Below are 20,943 nucleotides of genomic sequence, written 5' to 3' on the forward strand. Positions count from 1 at the left end.
TTTTCTGCTCACTAGGACCAAAGAAAGGAAACTCCATTAAGATTAAGGTCATTGTAGGTGGCCTTAAATCAATAGTGTATTTCATTAGGTTGGCTTGTCTTAGGCTGATGAAATCCCTTGCTTTTTTGAGACCTGATCTGCCTCACTCTTACCTTACTGATGATATTAGCAATGTTTTTTGGATAGTAAAAATATTTTTGTTAGGAGAATATTACTCCCAGGCAGAGTGGTGAACAACTAAAGGAGGCTTTTACCCATTAGAATATGTACTGTAACTCTGAAAGCTATAGAATATATGCAAATTATAAGGTTAATAAATCCTCCCATTCAAACTTGTGCTGAAACAACTGGGTGAGATTAACATTTGTTTCAATTTTGCTGCCAGATATGAAAGAACAGAGGCGATCTGAGTCACTTTAAACCTCTTAGGATAATTTGGTGTATGACAGATATGAATAACCAATTTCTGCCTTCCCAATTTATGACACTGTTTTAATTTTGGTTGAGACATATTTGTTCCTGAATTCACTATGCTTATTTACATAGACACATTCTGTTTTAAAAATACAGAAACTTCCTTCATCCTGTACTGATTTCTTAGATGGAAATATTTATTTAAAAAAAAAATGCTTCAGCCATTGTTTTATAGAGATAATTTTCTTAATGTTAAATCATCTTTCTAGAGGTCAGTATAACTAAATGTTAATCTGAAACAGTAAGAACAAGCAGAATTGAACATTGTATTTTCTTTATCAACAGTGGCATATATACTATCAAACCTAATAGAAAAATAAACATTACCTAACATGACTCTTTTATTTTTAAAGAAATGATTCTATTATGTTTGCATTTTATATTCTGAGCAAAATCTTATGGCTTGTGACCAAGGAGTGTCCTTTCAAAGGTGTCATTGTCAGAGCAAATTAATTCATGGCTCACACTATGCACCGTCAGCATCTATTGTTATCGTTTTTTCTTCTACCCTGTCATTCAGATTAATAACATAAGTGGTGCTCTGCTTACAGCTTTCTTCCCCTTGTCATTTGACTCAGAATCTCCTTTGCACAAGTAGTTTCTCTTCAGCAAATTTAAATGTACTGCAATATATCTGTGTTTAGTTAAAAGTGCTATACAATCATTTCTCTTCTGACTACTCTTATTAAAACAAATTTAATAGACCTTTTTGTGTTGTAGGCTTTTATTTCCTAAACACTTCATTACAGAAGATGAGGTCTCACAACCTTATTTGGTCATAGTCTGACACCTTTTAGTCTGACACCTGAGTTCGTTACTAAAAACATTAAGGTATTAACAACATACACAGTATAGTCCCCTTTCTTAAGTCTCATATTTATGAAATTCTTGCCAGCTCTTTGTGGAAAACCATCCACACAGTATGAATCTAGGCATAAAATACAGTGAAAGTGATAAATTATGCTATATTTAAACATAAGTGTAACCAAAGATATGTGTTTTACTACTAAATGTGTGGGATTTTCTGGTGGCTCAGGGGTAAAAAATCTATCTGCCAATGTGAGAGATGTGGTTTTGATACCTGGGTCAGGAAGACCCCTGCAGAAGGAAATGGCAACCCACTCCTGTATTCTTGCCTGGGAAATCCCATGGACAGAGGAGCCATGGGGTCCTACAGGAGCGGGCTCCAGTCCATGGGGTCTGTAAAAGAGTCAGACACAAGTTAGCAACCAACAACTGCAACAAGAACAGATAAATGTGTAGTTGTTAGGTTCAGAAACAATTCAGTACTTGTTCCACTGAACAGGGAAAAGACCAGAAGCCTTAGAGGGATCTTCAGTCATAAACAAGGAAGCTCACAAAGCAAGATCAATAATTTATGGAAGACTCAGGCTAGACTTGCATTTTGAAGATGCTGATAAACATTTTAATCTAGGTGTCGACTGAAAAAAATCCACAATGTGAGAGCTGTGAGTTCAGTTTTCTTTGGGAACTTCCTGAGGACTATAGCCGAGGAGACTATAGCCTCTCAAATAGCTCTGAGGAGCTGCTCTAAAGAGGTATGGAGGGAGGTCAGTATGTACGTGATTTTAACAAAGGATTTACATGCAATCAAGCATACATCTTAGGAGAAGTTTGAGGCTTCTCATGAGGAGCAGATGTCTCTGTTAATAATTTTAGAGTTTTTCTAGGTTTGATAAGATGCAAGAAACTGTATTCATAAAATACCTGTAACTCTTTAAGCCTGTTCTGGCTGATTTTCCCAGAGCACTGTCTTATTCCTGATCTCCATCGTGAACTCCTTCAAGGTGTGTTAAAGTCAATGACTGCAGTGACTTCATTCTTGTAGAACTGGATAGCAAGAAACATCTTTTAGTTGTCATCATGTGTGTGTGCCAAGTCATTTTAGTCATGTATGACTCTGCAACCCTATGGACCATAGCCCACCAGGCTCTTATGTCCATGGGATTCTCCAGGCAAGAATACTGGAGTAGGTTGCCATGTCCTCCTCCAGGGGATCTTGCCAACCCAGGGATCGAAACTGCATCTCTTACATCTCCTGCACTGGCAGGTGGGTTCTTTACCACAGGCAACTCCTGAAAAACCCTCTTTTAGCTTGTATGAGAAACAAAATATACTTCAGACATTTCAAACACATTATAACTGTTGGAAGCTCTGGGTTTGAAGTCTGGGCACTGCCACAGGCTTTAAGTTCATGCTATTGCAGCAACCTAGAAATCAGGAAGCCACAATAGCAAGCACTCAGCATTTAGGATGCTGCAGGAAATCATTGTTATTTCCTAGCTGCCCTACACTCACAGAGTTTGTTCTTACACACTGGAACAGAGGCTTTCTGTTGTGCAAATTAGTATCAGTCTCCACTGCAGCTGTGGGGTGAAAAGATTCTGCCTCCCTCTGCCTTCCTGATCCGGCATGGGCTCATTTACTGGGGGAAACCAAAATCACATGTCAAACTTTTCAGGAAAGAGAGTCTGAAAGTATAGCTTTTAGCCTGTCTGTACCTTGCAATATGGTGAGAGGGGAATCAAGTGATGGGACTGAACGCTGAGTATCTGTAGTTGACAACCAGCAGGACAAGTATTTCACTGACATACGAGGCACTGTTATATGAGAAGTTGGAAATGTTTCCTTTCCAGGCTGAATGAGAGTCATAGGAAGAGCTCTTCACTATTGTATTATCCTTTTCAATTATCTTCTTCAGTTTCATGTGAACTCTCTTCCTTTAAAGAGAGAAATGAAAATTAGAACATCTAGAACATCTGGAACATCTAGGTCATTTCATTAGGATCCTGGAGGGAGGCAGATAAGACATTTAATCTCTACAGCTCCCTATGGTTTCCCAGTAAGTCTGAAAGTGCAGAAAATGCCAGGGGATTTGGTCTCTCCCAACTCTTCCACTGTAACACTAGGGTTTGGAGAGAGACCTCTTGGTATTCTTTTTAAAATCCCTGATGAAATCTCCACCCTTTGTGTGTGCATAGAATCTATGACTTTCTTCTAACCAATAGAAACTGGCAGAGATGATGGACCATCACCCGGCCATTACATAACATTACAATGCCATGCATGCAATTATTTCTGTTGAGCTATTTCTCTTAAGCCATTTCTCTTGAGCATTCTACAGTTCTGAATATTTCTGCATTTTCCAAGAATGAGCTACAAGAAAAAGTACTTTATGGTTTAATTCATGTTTTTTAAATAAAAGGAATTAAAGCATATTTTGCCTGTGTTATATAAATATATTTTCAAATACCATATATGATGTGCCAATGTAATAGAGTAAATATGTTGCGTTTTGTATTAAAATGTGCTAAAAATTGTGTTTGTGTGCTCAGTCGCTCAGTCACGTCTGAGTCTTTGTGATCCAATGGACTGTAGCCTGCCAGATTCCTCTGCCCATGGGATTGTACAGGCAAGAATGTGGGAGTGTGTTGCCATTTCGTTCTCCAGGGGATCTTCCTGACCCAGAACCAAACCCTCAACCACTCATCTCCTGCACTGGCAGGCACTGGCAGGCAGATTCTTTACCACTAAGCCACCTCAGTGGCAAATAGTGTGTTTAGACTGTATCAAAAGAGTACACTTCAGGATTCCATTGAATCTGAAATTATGTTAAATGAAGATAACATAAAATGAAACAAATATAACTTATTTAGCACACTGTGCAGAACCTAAATATGAATTGAAGTGGTACCAACTGTCTTTAATAATATTTATTTTCTTTATAGTCAGTAATCTAAATCAGTATTCATTTTGCTCTGAGAAAATTGCTTTGTAGTATTTATTCTTTTTTCCACTGTGGCATGATACAGTTACATACATGAAAGCCAGTTTTTCATTTTCTACAACATAAAATTTAATGTATTCAAGCTCTGTTGGTCCCCAAATTGTGTTTTACAAAATGAAATTTTACATAGAAAGAAAAAACAATCCTTTGATCAAATACATGTGGATAACACTTGATTAAACTGTTTCTGTTCATGTGTTTGGTTGTTTATTGTTGTTGAATTATGTGCAGTTATACCTTGCATTATTCTCCTTTGCTTTATTGTGCTTTTCACACATTGAAGGCCTGTCACAATCCTGTGTCAAGTCAGTCTATGGCGCTATGTTTCCAATAGCATTTGCTCACATGGTGTCTCTGTGTCACATTTTGGTAATTCTCACAATATTGCAAGCTTTTTCATTGCTATTATATTTGTTTCAGTGATTTGTGATCAGTAGTCTTTGTAATTACTACTATGCCTCTCTGAAGGCTCAGATAATGGTTAGCATTCTTTAGCAAGAAAGTATTTTATAATTAAGCTATGTACACTGTTTTTTTAAGCATAATATTATTGTACACTTAATAGACTACAGTATAGGGAAAAATACTTTTTATATTCACTGAGAAACCAAAAAATTCATGTGACTTTTTTATTGCAATATTCACTTCATCACAGTGGTCTAGAACCAAATCTTCAGTTTCTTTGAGGTGTGGTTGTATTTGATTGTTTTATGTCCATGCCTCTGTGAACCTTGACTGTGTCTCAAGAAGGAAAACCTAGTGGGAAGATTAATTTCTCACAGCTATTCAACTAAAGTAAGCTTCGTCAAAAAACGGCTAATATTACTTAGCGCTTGAGATCCCCAAAACATGCCTGAAGAATCTTTTGTCTAGATAAATGTAAAATAACTCTTTCCAAAATTTCTAGAAAATCTTAAATATTTTAAACATTGTATTATATCCTGTTTGCCTAATTCAATATAGGAACAAATAAAACAGATACTTTCATGTTTAAGTACAAGCTACATAAATACTATACATTTTTATTTGGTACCATTTATTGAAGTTTATCTATGGAACTAACACATGGACTATGTTGCCCAAGTTGTTAAAACTTCAGAATATTGATAATAAAAGTTAAATATGCATTATTTTCCACACTTTCTACATATACATAAATTGTAAATTAATCTAAGTATTTTTATAATAGCAGTATTCCTTTAGTGCAACAGAGTATTTCAACAAACTTCTGTTTAAAAATAATTAAATAGAATACACTATTTCAGTTATTGTGTAAAATATACCTAAAATGATTCAGCTCAGATTCCATGTAAATATTTAAAATAATGAGTTGAATGATATCTTCATTTGCTTGATTAATCATTTTAGACTTTCCTGAGTTTTGATATATTTGAGATTTTCTCTCTTAAATAAATGCAATTTCAAAAATCAACATATGCATTATAACATGGCTAATTCAAATTGAGTATTTTTGTGGAAAGAGAAACTAAATAGTAAAAGTCTAATGCACTATTCACTGTGCAAAAGAGCCTGAGACTAAATATTAAGAAAAAGATCCACATAATGAAAAATGTATAAAGAAATAGAAGAGAATAAAAGACAATTATAAATAGATATGAAAAATCAGATCAATTTTATGACTATAATTATGCCCAGTCAACCCTAAAATTGAAGCATACGTAAAAGGTTTTCAATTCTATGTATTATTTTTTTTATCTTAAGTTTTATACTAGTCAGTTTGACTTACTTTAAACAACAGCAACAGGTTTTGATCTCTACCCAGGCCATTCAAAACTTTCATGTGAGTGTGTCTATATTAAAGACAGTAATGACAGACTTTCCTTTCAGTGAAGCTAAGGGGCTTTGTTGCTAATAATCAAAAAAATATATATTATATATATAATATATGTATTTGCCTACGATCCAGAGCTGCAAATTGGTATCTTAGGAAGGACAAGCTATTCAGGGCGAGTCAAGATATTTTCAATACAAAATCGTACCTTAATATTGACTATAACCATTTCTTAGGCAAAAGATATAATCTTTTAAAACACAAAGGTATAAAGAGTGAGATTTTTCAGACACCAAGATGAGTAAAAGATATGGTGTTAAGTACAAATTCCCTTCATATTTAAGGGAAAAGAAATTACTTGTAAATTATGATTGTCTCTTTCATTTTTTTGTAAAATATCAGTCACATTTACATATTTTAACATCATTCTGAATTTGGTGGTAACTTTTTTCAAATAGATGTAAATCTTTAATTGTTTTGGAGGAAGATCTCATTTAATAACAAAATGAGCATGGAAGTGATTCACTCTTTAGGGTGTGACACACAATATAATACCTATAATAATTTTAACATGTTAATAGGTCTGTCTAGTCAAGGCTATGGTTTTTCCAGTAGTCATGTATGGATGTGAGAGTTGGACTATAAAGAAAGCTGAGTGCAGAAGAATTGATGCTTTTGAACTATGGTGTTGGAGAAGACTCTTGAGAGTCCCTTGGACTGCAAGGAGATCCAACCAGTCCACCCTAAAGGAGATCAGTCCTAGGTGCTCATTGGAAGGACTGATGTTGAAGCTGAGGCTCCAGTACTTTGGCCACCTCATGTGAAGAGTTGACTCATTGGAAAAGACCCTAATGCTGGGAAGGATTGAAGGCAGGAGGAGAAGGGGATGGCAGAGGATGAGATGGTTGGATGGCATCACCGACTCAATGGACATGGGTTTGGGTAAACTCCAGGAGTTGGTGATGAATAGGGAGGCCTGGCGTGCTGAGGTCCAAGGGGGTCACAAAGAGTCGGACACGACTGAGCGACTGAACTGAAGTAAATATATATATATATTACTGTATTTGATGTAAGAATATCTCCAGTAGTGTTCAGTCAATGAATTAGAGCTTTTCTGATATGAATTTTCCTTTGAATCATTAATTTAAGACTGTTTTGTTCAGAAAATATACTAAATGGCAATATGAACTCTCAAGACCAATTATTTGTACTATACTTATCAGGTTCAATTTCTGTTGCATCTTGCATCCTTATAGAAACTTTACTTTTTGTTGTTTATAGGTTAGACCCATAGCTATTAGATTGGCTTGTGCCTTATGAAAAATATGGTTATAAAAATATCTCTTTATAACCACAGAAAAAACTCTATCTTGGGAATTTTGATTAAGACACAACAAGAGAATCTACTGAATAGTATTGGGATATTAGGCAACAGTAACTTAGCTTATATTAATCCTAATGCAAGAGAATCATAATTTACAAGTAATTTCTAGCAGTGTCTTCTGAGGTGTCCTGACTTCAATTATAGTCTCTGTGATGCCCAGCAGAAAACCACAGACACTGCTCTCTAGCTCCATGACAAACCTGTCTATCTTTAGTAATATACACCTATTTTTCTGTAACATCTATTTAACATGATTGTTAGAAAAACAACGACGAAAACTCACAATAAGACATTTTTAAATTTCACCATATCCAATTACTGTGTGAACTGTGTCAGCAATATATCCTATGATGTCTTACCTGACTAGAAAATAGCATCATACTAATTTTTAAAATTCTCATCCATTATTTGCTTGAAAAAATAAACTACACTGAAAATACATTGAGCAAAGATTTTAAGAATTGGTCATTAAACACAGAGTTCCATAAGACTTGTTTATAAAATCAAATTAGCGGAAGTCTGTTGCAGTTTACTTTGAAGAGAGTGCTTTGTCAGGCATGCTTATCTCTTATCTCTCAGCAGAGCATTTGTCAAACAACAGGTATTTTGGTCACAGTATTGCTGAAAAAGGGAAAACATCCAATCAACATTCCAAGGAAATGTTTTTACTGCTGCCAAGAGCTAAGATAAATGTATAATACAGAAAATAATTTTTCAAGATTTTTCTAAGTGATTCTGTCTCTGTTTTAAGTGGAGAGATACCACTTTGCCTGCATGCTAAGTCGCTTCAATCGTGCTTGAATCTGCAACCCTATGGACGGTGGTGCAACAGGCTCCTCTGTCCATGGCATTCTCCAGGCAAGAATACTGGAGTGGGTTGCCATTTCCTCCTCCAGGGTACAGAACCTGCTTCTCTTATATCTACTGCTTTGGCAGGAGGGTTCTTTACCTCTAGTGCCACCTGGGAAGTCCACTTTATCACATATTAATTTGCTAGTTTCAGCTTTTTCCTCTACTTGTTGTCATTATAATTTACCATTCTTATAAAGCTGATTAGATTAGGTGACTCAGAGCCAGCAAGCTTTATAAGTTCTAATTTATTTTCATCTCAATTTGATTCCTTGGAAGTTGAGTAGGGAGACTGATGTGTGTACTCCCTAATGGTGCATTCAGACAATAGCACTTCCAGGAAATCAACCAGTCTACTGCACTGCACTTTTAATTTAATTCTGTTATCCCTTCTGTTTGATAGTGAAGAATTAGACTGGTATAAAACCAAATCCTTGTCTGGCAATCGCTACAGTGAGTTTTCAGAAACCTATCAACCGAATCTCATGATCCTGTTCATCATGATCTACATAAATTGCAATTTAGGGAATTGAACAGGCTCTGAACAAATATGAGATGACCAGCAAAGTTTATTACTTCTTCATAATGCATTAGGGGATTTTATAAGACAATGCATGTACAACATTTGGAGAAGTGCCTATTCAGTAAATTTAAAATGAATATTTAGTTCAGTTCAGTTGCTCAGTCATGTCTGACTCTTTGCAACCCCATGAACTGCAGCACTCCAGGCTTCCCTGTCCATTACCAACTCCTGGAGCTTGCTCAATCATGTCCATAGGGTTGGTGATCCCATCCAACCATCTCAGCCTCTGTCGTCCTCTTCTCTTCCTGCCTTCAATCTTTCCCAGCATTAGGGTCTTTTCCAATGAGTCAGTTCTTCATATCAGGTGGCCAAAGTATTGGAATTTCAGTTTCAGCATCAGTCCTTCCAATGAATATTCAGGATTGATTGCCTTTAGGATTGAACGGTTGGATCTCCTGGCAGTCCAAGGGACTCTCAAGAGTCTTCTCCAACACCACAGTTCAAAAGCATCAATTCTTCTGCACTCCGCTTTCTTTAACTGAATATTAACTGTAGTTATTTTATATTTATCAATATGTATCAATATGTTCTGACTTACTCTAGCTTAACTCAGTGAAGAAAGATATTTTGTTAAAATATAAAGGTCATTTTTATCAATGTATGATTATTTTTGAGTGTTTCATGAAAAAAGAGTTTCCTACACAAACCATCTTTGTCTCCTCACTGTATATTGCATAGGTAAAAAATACATATAATCTCACAAAGGATTTGAATTCAGGCAAATTGCCATTGCATCCTGCTCTGCTATATAAAATATAATAGTATATGTTGACACAGATGGATAAAAGTTAAGTAGCTTGGTCGATTTAGAAAAATGATGATGACAATGATGACAAGATGATGATAAAGGACAATTTCTATTTTCTCAATGATATATAAGAAGCAAGCTTATCCCTGAGAGTGATGAAGGGAGACCTCTATGGTGCCATAAGGAGTTAAAAGGTATTTCAAATGGATAAATGAGAGAGTAGCAAAGTGAATATGATCATCATTTGAAAAAAAGACAAGTGTACATGGTTAATATTTCCTAGCCATTTTTAACTATTTGCAGTCAGAAAGATCAAACTAGTCAATCTTAAGGGAAATCAACCCTGAATACTCATTGGAAGGACTGATGCTGAAACTCCAGTATTTTGGCCCTCTGATGCGAATAGCTGACTCATTGGAAAAGCTCCTGATTCTGGCAAAGATTGAAGGCAGAAGGAGAAGAGGGCATCAGAGGATGAGATGGCTGGATGGCATCACTGATACAATGGACATGAACTTGGGCAAACTTCAGGAGATGGTGAGAGACAAAGAGGCCTGGTGTGCTGCAGTCCATGGGGTCACAAAGAGTTGGACATGACTGGGCGACTGAACAACAACAACGTCAGAAAGTAGAGTCAGTCACATCTGAAGGTGAGGGTATGTAAAACAACAGAGATTAATTGAGCTTAGAATATGTACTGGAATGATTATGAAACAGCAGGACTCTATGATCCTACCCCCACCCACACCATGTCCTTTGCCTTCCTTTGTCTTGTGAAAAAAAATTAGCCAAAGAGTAAGTTTAAACGGAGATGTAAGAAAATACAGAAACAAAGGAAAACAGTCCAACAAGATTCTGCTCAATATTATGTAACAACATAATTATGTAACAGTAATTATGTAATTGGGAAAAGAATTAGAAAAAGGCTAGATACATGTACAACTGAACCACTCTGTGGTACAACTGAAACTGAAAGATTGTTAATCAACTGTACTCCAATATAAAATAAAAAGTTAAAAAAATTTGAATAGAAAGAACAAGAAAATAATAATGCTTTAATCATTAAGCATAGTCAAGGACCTTTAGTTCCTTCTTGAGGGCTAAATATAGTGTTCTGAGCCATATTCTATGACCTCTCTTATAGATACTGAAATTCCCATCATGTAGAGAAAATAACTACATGATGACCAGACTGTAGCCATGACATAATCTGCACAATTTGAGATTTTGCCTCAAAGCAATGGAAACAAACCAACCCTAGAACTTGAAGACTAGCTGCACTTAAAACAATCAAGATGAAGCTGATCACACTGCCCCATGACCAATTTCAATATGACTGTCAGAGCCGACTACTGTTTCTGCATGCTGCCCTACCCTTCACCTATAAAAGCTATTCCCCATGGGATGTCAGTAGGGGAGAGGGATCAGCCTTCAGACAGGAGTCCGCCCTTCCCTCTGGCTGCTGGCATCTGAAATAAAGCAAACTTTTCTTTGCACTTTCTGTGGCTCAATTGCAATGTGGGAGACCTGGGTTTGATCCCTGGGTTGGGAAGATATCCTGGAGAAGGGAAAGGCTACCCATTCCAGTATTCCGGCCTGGAGAATTCCATGGACTGCATAGTCCATGGGGTCACAAAGAGTCAGACACGACTGAGTGACTTTCATTTTCACTTTCCTTTCCACCAACCTTGCTTCTTTATTGACTTTTGAGGGGCAAGCAGCCAAACCTCCACTTCTGGTAATAGTTATATAGTAACGGACTTTGGAATCTAGTGAGCAAAGAGGATAAAGACAGAAGCAAGGACACGAAGAGTAGAAAGTCAATTAATAGGTTGTCCAAATAGGGTCAAGGAATTTGGGAAGAGGAATTAACATTGGCAGAAAGCTGGGATTCAGGAGAAGATGATTATAATCTGCTGCTGCTGCTGCTGCTAAGTCGCTTCAGTCATGTCCAACTCTGTGCGACCCCATAGACGGCAGCCCACCAGGCTCCGCCGTCCCTGGGATTCTCCAGGCAAGAATACTGGAATGGATTGCCATTTCCTTCTCCAGTGCATGAAAGGGAAAAGTGAAAGTGAAGTCGCTCAGTCGTGTAAGTACCAGTAAAAATACAGTTATTGGTGTTGATAAGCTCGAGGGTATATAATTTGTTGGCTGAAGTTCCCTGCAGGAATAGATAGGTTAAGGAGGTCAAAGATTTAAGAATCCAGGGTTTTGTAAAAACTGACTATTAGATGCTGAAGCTACAAAGAACAATAGGAGCATGGGATTTTCCAGCTCTTACTTAGGAAAATTCAACATGTTTATGGAGAGAGACCTATAAGAAGTTTCTATAAGTCATTCTTGTTTTCTTATGCTGTTTTATTTTCTGCTTTATTTTAATAAATAACTATTTGTATATGGCTTTATAATTTCCAAGAATATTTTACAAATTTTGATTTATGTAATTTTTTACAGCAAACCAAATCAGAGTATAAGAAATTTATGTGATAATTTTAGAGAAAAGGAAATCAAGATTCAATGTCTGGCTCTATTTAAATACAGTGAGTTTGTTTTTCATCTTTGTAGGATTCCTGCTTTTTAAAATATTATGGCTTAATATTTCCATGGTGTTGAGGTAATGACTTTCATTTAAAGAATCACATTATCTTGAAAGTCAGACCTTTGCAACATGCTGCTAATTAAATCCATATAACTGAATCTTCTCTGAACCCTGAACTCAAATTCCTGCTGTTTTTAACACCCCCACTTGCATATAGGGTAAACTCAAACACTAGCTGTCCAAAATGCAAATATTCACAGAATTTTTTCACCTCCCACTCATTTTGTGTTCCCATTTTCATAAGTGTATCTTAATGTAGCCTTTTGTTCAAAACAAATCCAAGAGTCATCCCTGATTCCTCCATTTCCCTAACTTTCCACTCAAAGCCTGATTCAAAATAAAGCTCAAGTTAGTTAAATCTATCTTCACTGCTGACATCCTAGATTTGGTCCATATAACAGATCAGGGATTTTTAAAACAGCTAGTAACTAGTCCACCTGATCTTTGTGCTAATCCATTCACCACTCAGAAGTCTGAGTAAACTTCTTAAAATGGAAATTAAATTATACACCTCTCACACTTTCCCTTAGGGTAACTGCTGAAATGTTATCCCTGTGACTCCGCATCCTTACCTCACCATCAACCAATCAGAGAATAGTGCACCAGCTGATCACAAACTCTAGGACTCCTTTCCCCTAATTTGCTTTTAAAAATGCTTTGCTGAAACCTATGGGGGCATTGGGGCTTTTTGAGCACTAGCTGTCCTGAACTCCTTGCTTGGTGCCCTGAAAAAAACCCTGCACTTCCCTTCACCACAACCCAGTGTCAGTAGATTGATTGGCTTACTGCTCAAGGGTGAGCAGGCCCAAGGTTGGTTTCATAATATTAGCATATCACCTACACTGCTTAACTCATTTTAGTTTTCAATCTTTTTTCTTTCTATATCTCATTCTGCTTTATTCTTCCTAGTTTAGTTATTCTCTACTGCCTTTATAAAAGTTCACACTTCTAGATTTCTGCTTGGCTCTTTTAAAAATTCACTTGTCCTTTTGTCCTCTTGTCCTACTTTTGTCTTATATATTTTTTCATTCTGTTCTCATTTAACAATTAAAATAAATATAATTTAAATTTCTATCAGAGTATTTCTTAAACTGATTTATGCACCAACAAATGGCATAAGCAAAACATCTATTTGATTATAGTTGAATAAATGTACTTGAATGTGAAAACAAATTATGACCATGACCACAATAGGCAATTGTTGTAATTCAGACTTTAGGTTTTGATACTCTTAATCTGTTTGGTTCTGTGCACCGTATATCCTTGTGTTCCCCCTTCTTCTTATCCCTAGGATCATTTAATTTATACCAGAAAGTGATAAATCTCAACAATGGTCCATGTAGTGGTTGATTATACACATCAACTTCACTGGCCATGAGGTCAAACAGATTTAACTTTAGCTCTGGGTGTTGCTGTGAGTCTGTTTCTGGGTGAGATTAGCATTTGAAAGGATGGACTCAGAAGATAATCCTCCCTAATGTGGGTGGACCTTTGCCTACAAAGTTTCCTCTAGTCAAAACTATGGCTTTTACAGTAATCATTTATGGATGTGAGAGTTGGAATATAAAGAAAGCTGAGCACTGAAGAATTGATGCTTTTGAACTGTGGTGTTCGAGAAATCTTTTGAGAGTTCCTTGATCTGCAAGAAGATCCAACCATTCAATCCTAAAGGAAATCAGGAATATTCATTGGAAGGACTGATGCTGAAGCTGAAACTCCAATACTTTGGCCAGCTGATGTGAAGAACTGACTCATTGGAAAAGACCCAGATGCTGGGAAAGACTGAAGGTGGGAGGAGAAGGGGACAACAGAAGATGAGATGGTTGGATGGCACCACCAACTTGATGGTCATGAGTTTGAGTAAGCTCTGTAAGTTGGTGATGGACAGGGAAGCCTGGTGTGCTGCAGTCCATTGGGTTGCAAGGAATCGGGCTGAACTGAACTGAATGTGGGTGGGCAGCATCCAATCCATTGTGATCCTGAATGGAACAGAAAGCTGAGGTAGGAGAACTCTGTGTCTTTTTGCCTGTCTCATGTTGAACTGCAAAATATTATCACATCTTCTCCTGCCTTCAAATTGGAATTTACACCTTAGGCTCCCCTGGTTCTCAGATCTTTGGACCAGGCTGAATTACACTAGGAAGTTTATTGAGTCTCCAGCTACGCAAAGCATAGAGTAGGACTTTTTGGTCTCCTTATTGTGTGAGCAAATGCCTCACAATCAATCAACCCATCGGTCAATAAAGTTTCTCTGCTAAGGAAAAGAAACACAACTCATTTTTGTGTGTTTATGTGGTACCATGTAACTTTGTTTAAATTCATTCATTTGCTCTAGAGCATTCCTGTGGATTCTTTTTCATTTTCTACATATTGAATCATGCACCTGTGAATAGATTGTTATTTTTTTTTTTTTTCATTTCATCCTTTGCAATTTGGAAACCTTCTTTTTCTCTTTTTTGTATATTGCTCAGGCTAAAACTTCCACTGCAATGTACAATAGCACAGATGAAAATGGATATACTAATCATGTTCCTAATATTAGGGGCAAAGTCAAGACTAGAAATGCACACTAGGAGGACAAGAGCCACTGATGCATACGAGCAAGGGTTTGGTACAACTTTCTATATCTTAAAGAGAAGCAGAATCCTTCTTCACTCTTCTCATGTCCTTTGCTTCCCCCTACATTTCAGCATCTCTGACAGTGAATTGCATCTCAAATCTATGCCACAGCTGCTATTGGTTGTCAGTCAGGACATAATTGTATCATCTATGCATGTACATGTATATGAACATGGTTATTGTTTTTCATATTTTTGAAATTTCAATTGAATTGTGTGCACTATTGTTATAATCTGTTGTGTTTCATTGGTTTTCAAATAAAATGACATTACAAATTCTCTTGAAATACTAAGTCATTTGAATGCAGAAAGACACTAAAATAGACTGGGGGAAACAACTTGCTATTAGTAAAGCAAATAATCATTGTCAGAATAATCACTGCAATTTAATAATATTTTTCAAACAAACAACCAAGTGCTTAATGGAAACCAAGGAAGATGCCTGCAAGCAGATGAAACTTTGTTACATTTTGCTATTGAGATATGCACAGAATTAAGTCCTATTAAAAACTAAGCAAAAAAACTCAAGACAGCAGAATTGGTCAAATTCCACAGAAGAGATGACAGACATTTTAAAGTAATGAGAAACTAGTCCCACATCTTTCTGGACGATCATTAAAACATTAATATCAATTTGTCAAAAACTTCCTGTGCCTTAAGCAGAGGGGGCTTAAAGTTTAGATTTGTGCAAATCTAACAAGAAAAAAAGATGAAAAGGGTTAGAATATAGGAAGTACCAGCATCCAAATTTATAGAATAGAGGTCAGTGTCTTGGAAAAGCATTCTGGAAAAAAATAGATGGAGCACTATTTTAAGAAATGCTACATTACCAATAATTTTGGGGTTGTGCCAAAAAGGACTGTGTCAACTATCATTTGATGACAGAAATATTACACTGTGTGGGAAAAAAATGCTATTGATGCAATAAGCAGGAAATCATTTAGAAAAGTCAAAATTTCAAAGACTTCTTTTTATATATGCACAATAGCTATATGTTAAAAACTGTGTGTGTGTGTGTGTATATATATATATATATACATATACATATATATATAAACAACTCAGTAAATATGAAATAAAATTTTTAAATAATAAAGAATAGTCTTGAAGTTTAATTTAGAGACAATTTCTTTCTTGGGATATAAAATAATATTACTTTTAAACATTTATAGTATTTTTGAGTTAATTAATACTATATTAACTAACATGTTAATTACCTGAAGAAGATTTTCTCAGCATCTTTGATGATGTGAAATTATCTATTACTGCATAATAATATGCATATACACTTCATATTACCTTTTACAAAGAAGTTTCCTATTTTAAGTTGTATTTTATATTAATGACCATCTCATCCACCAAACTATAAGTTCTATGAAGGTGGAAATTAGGTAATATATTTTTCAACATACTATCACTAGAATTTAGCACCATCCTGACACATTGCAGTTGCTACATAAATATCTTTTTTTCAGCAAATTAATATGTACATTATGGAGGTTTGTAGAGGATGAAAGACTGCTCAGATAGAGAGAAGAATAAGAGGAAAGATACATATTTTGAAGATAATGTGTTGAGTACATTGAGAATCTATAAAGCAGAGCCTCTAGAAGACCTTGTTGACATGAGTTGAGGTTAAAATCAGGGGAGCGTGCAGAAAAAGAAGTCTTAAATTATATTTAATTTGTTGAGAAAATAAAATCATGTTCCCTAAAACCTAATGCATGTATAATGTTTGTATTGTTTTATGTCTTTTCAAAAAATATTATTAGGAAATTAAAATCATTCATCTCTACCGAAGTCACTTTAAAATTCCTTACAATTGCCTCAAAATGCCTCAATCATTTCACAATATTTTAGAAATTGCATGATACAATGGGTTAACCTGAGAAGAGAAAGAATTTGTTTCAGCCTCTGAAATGGAGGTTCTTAAATTGTTTGAATCAAACTCTTCTTTCTTTCCCATCCTCCCCTTTCTTTCCTTCCTCCATTTTCCTCCCTTCCGTCTTCCCTTCTCTCTTTCACCTTCTACTTTTGTCTCAAACCTTTCCTTTTAACAAGAATAAAAAAAGAAGGAATTTACATTTGCAATTTGGCTTCCCAGATGGCTCCAGTGGTAAAGAATCCACTTGCCAATGCAGCAGACTTAAGAGATTTGGGTTCTATCATGGGTGGGGAAGATCCCCTGGAGTAGGAAATGGCATCCCACTCCAGTCTCCTTGCCTGGAAAATTCCATGGTCAGAGGAGCCTGGTGGGCTACAGTCCATGGGGCCCCAAAAAGTCAGACACAACTGAGCACACACACATTTTCTACTACAAATGAACTTCAACCTCTTTAGCAATGCTGATAAGGTGCAGTAGAAATACTAATCTTTTCCTTCTTTTTTCATATTTAATCAAAAGGCATGTTACATTCCCCTTTATTTTTGACAAAATGTTTTAACCAGTGACTTTCTGCATAATGAAAATCCAGAACTTTAATTTAAATAATTCATCTCAATTGTGTTCTCAGGCCACTTATCAATTCCTATAAATTAGCTATTTGAAAAAATGTTAGTGTTTCTGTATTCATTTTATGACTGTGCTATAGGTTATATTTTGAAATTCTTATATATCTTTCCTAGGGTTAAAATACAAATTTTACAAAGATTAATATTTCATTTGCTCATTTTATCAACATCCTCCCCTCTTGCAAATGTCTTGTAAGATGAAGGAATTGGTATTTTTTTAGAAGTGTTTATCATGACAAAATCATCATCAAATAGGTTAAATTTTATTTTTATTCAACAACATTCAGTATAATTTATCAAATTTTGGTTATATCATATCCAGTGCATTCGTCTTTAAATAAAACATGAAATTTCAGTATATGCTATTTACCAATTATTTAAGTAGGGTAAGAGTGTACATTTAGCATCCTTCTATTTTATGTTAAGGTGCTCTTGTCCATTATTAGGAGCCAGGGCCTGGACAGTAAGTATGTTCAATTCATTTTGGGGGTATTATTTTAGTAGCAGTGAAGCTGCTCTGTGAAGATAAACTTTGGACATCTGGGCTTATAATGTGCTCTACCTGATTTTTGTATTACCTTTTATGCCTACAGAGATTTGCATTCATTATTTTGGTAGAATGCCTACAGATTACCTTTGAATATCTAACAGTGACATGTGCTTTTGATACATTATGGGTGGGAGATTTAATAATCTTGGGAAGCTTAAATTGTATTAAACTTTTATTAACTATGGATTTTCTCTATATAATTGAATAACTCACAGCTATGACAGCTAAAATGGCTTAACAAAGATTAAATCTTCACAGTAAGTTAAAAATAACTCTCATATTTTAAGTTAAGAAAATAAGTAAGAGGAAATAAACTTTCAGTAAACATCATTTTATATTTGTGTTTGAAGTTACATTTACTTTTATTATTTGTGATCCAAATGGTTGTATGTAAGTATTACTTTTAAGTACCTGTCTTCTTTGAAAATAGTTTTGGGTTATAAATCCTGATGTACCACAAGCAACACAAATGTCATTTTTATTTTACTTTAAAACAGTTTCAAAATATTTTCTGCTCATGAGCAAATAGTTTTTGCATATTTCAATGTAAATTACATTACCATATTTTTTATGACTTCTGAGGTTTTGCTATTTACTTTCAAATAAACTAAGTCAAACATTTCCTTACTATATTCATTGACATTTCTTCCCTCAATTCTTTTTTTTTAATTTACTTATTTTTAATTGTAGGATGATTGCTTTACAATATTTTGTTGATTTCCTACCATATATCAACATCAATCAGCCATAGGTAAACATATGTCCCCTCCTTCTTGAACTTCCTTCAAACCTCCCACCCCATCTCACCCCTCTAGGTTGACACAGAGCACTGGATTTGAGGTCCTTGCATCATAAAGCAAATTTCCACTAGCTCTCTAATTTTATATATGGTAATACATGTGTCTCAATACTTAAATTCTAAACTGTAGGTGGATGAGACCAGGAAAGACATTTCAAAACTTAACGTGTTTGATTGGCTGATTAATTTCTGAAATTTCATATTGAGCTGCAATTTTACAAGATACTAAGCTTATTTACTAATTACTAATTTCTTTTTAGGAATGATGTGATATAATTTGATACATAGTTTGAGTCAGCAATTATGTATACTCATGTATATTATGCATACATAAAATGAAGAAATAATAACATTGAACTATTCCTGTAACACTTACTAGTGGATTGAATTTTCTTCAAAGGAGATGAAATTCCCATTTTTTTTCTTATCTTTCTCATCATGTTTCTTTACCTCTTTTTTTCTATCTTCATTTTAACCTCTTAGTTTTTAATGGTTAGCCAATCCTAGCAGATATTGATGACAGATATTCCCTCAGCTCTAGTCTTTTCTCCTACAGTATTTATCTATATAAACTTGGAAAAGTGATTCTATTTTTTACAGAATTTAAAGTTCAATCTTAATGCTACTCTTTAGAAATACTTGTTATTATGCTCATTCACAGATGAAGCTCAGCATAGTAAAGCGAGTACCTTATGTCACATAACTATTAAACAACAAATCAGATTTTAAAATCAAACTGTATTAAAAATATAGTTGTCCCTCGATACCCGTGGGGGATTTGTTCCAGAACCCACCCCAGGATACCAAAACCCAAGGATGCTCAATTCTCATAGATAAAATTATTTTATAAATAAAAAAATGACAAAAATATTACCAGATAACCTGTGTAATCCTCCCATATATTTTAAATTGTCTCTTATATTACCTTATACAATGTAAATGCTATGTAAAGAGTTGTAAATACAATGTAAGTGCTATGTAAACAGTTGCTGGCACATGGCAGATTCAAGTTCTGGAACTTTCTGGAATTTTTGTTCCAAATATTTTTGATCCATGTTTTGTTGAATTCAAAGATGCAGAACTTAGGGATACAAAGGGGCAACTGTATCATGCTTTTTCCACATGGTGAGGTGTTTTTCATTATTTTAAATTAAATAGCAATTTGAAGATGAAGAAACATTATATATATTATGTTAAATTATATTATATATAAAACTATATATGTATTTAAAAATCTTCATAAGATATATGTTGAGGTGCTACTGAAAAGTGGCCACGCTTTGCTTTCTAAGTGTTATAGAGGAATATAAAGGTAGTAAAGTTGCTTCCTGCTATACTGGGGTGGCTTGGTACAGTCGTGGGAGCATTATCTGGAAAGCAATCACTTCCAACAGTGGTGTAGGCACCAGAGACAGACACATGGAAATGAGATACACGCACAGGACATAGTGTTTATAAATAGAAGAGTAGCGGTTGAGGCAGGAAAGGGATTGAAGAAATCAGAAGGATCAATCCAGACATAGTATGTTCCATGACAGATGAGTCATCCTGTGATGGGAATCCCAGGGTCATTATAAAATGAGAAATCCAAAAAGAGAACTGTGCAGCTGGAGCTGAGGAAAGCCTCTCAGATAATTAGCAAGGCTTTTACTAGATGGGGGAGAACATACTCAGTCTTTCTGAGGGAGAATAGCCTGAGTTAATAAGGAGGTACTACAAAGAAATAATGGAGCACTTTATGGCATGAGGAAGCAAGTGTGAACATGGGCAAGTGAGACATAAATACACTTGCAGTATTGGAGCATAAGATTGGCATCATGTAAACTGAGCAAGTATGGAGCTGGTTAAAGTGCCTTGATTTAAGTTCCAGTGTTTGGCCTGAAATCTGAGCCTGCTTAAGGAGTTATTCATCTTTGTACTCATACTGCTGCTGCTGCTAAGTCGCTTCAGTCGTGTCCAACTCTGTGAGACCCCATAGACGGCAGCCCATCAGGCTCCCCCATCCCTGGGATTCTCCAGGCAAGAACACTGGAGTGGGTTGCCATTTCCTTCTCCAATGCATGAAAGTGAAAAGTGAAAGTGAAGTCGCTCAGTCGTGTCCGACTCTTAGCGACCCCATGGACTGCAGCCCACCAGGCTCCTCTGTCCATGGGATTCTCCAGGCAAGAGTACTGGAGTGGGGTGCCATTGCCTTCTCCGTTTGTACTCATAAGATAATAACTAAT

Source organism: Giraffa tippelskirchi, chromosome 12 (assembly GCF_054371585.1).
Source record: "Giraffa tippelskirchi isolate mGirTip1 chromosome 12, T2T-mGirTip1v1.2.pri, whole genome shotgun sequence".
Classification (NCBI taxonomy): domain Eukaryota; kingdom Metazoa; phylum Chordata; class Mammalia; order Artiodactyla; family Giraffidae; genus Giraffa; species Giraffa tippelskirchi.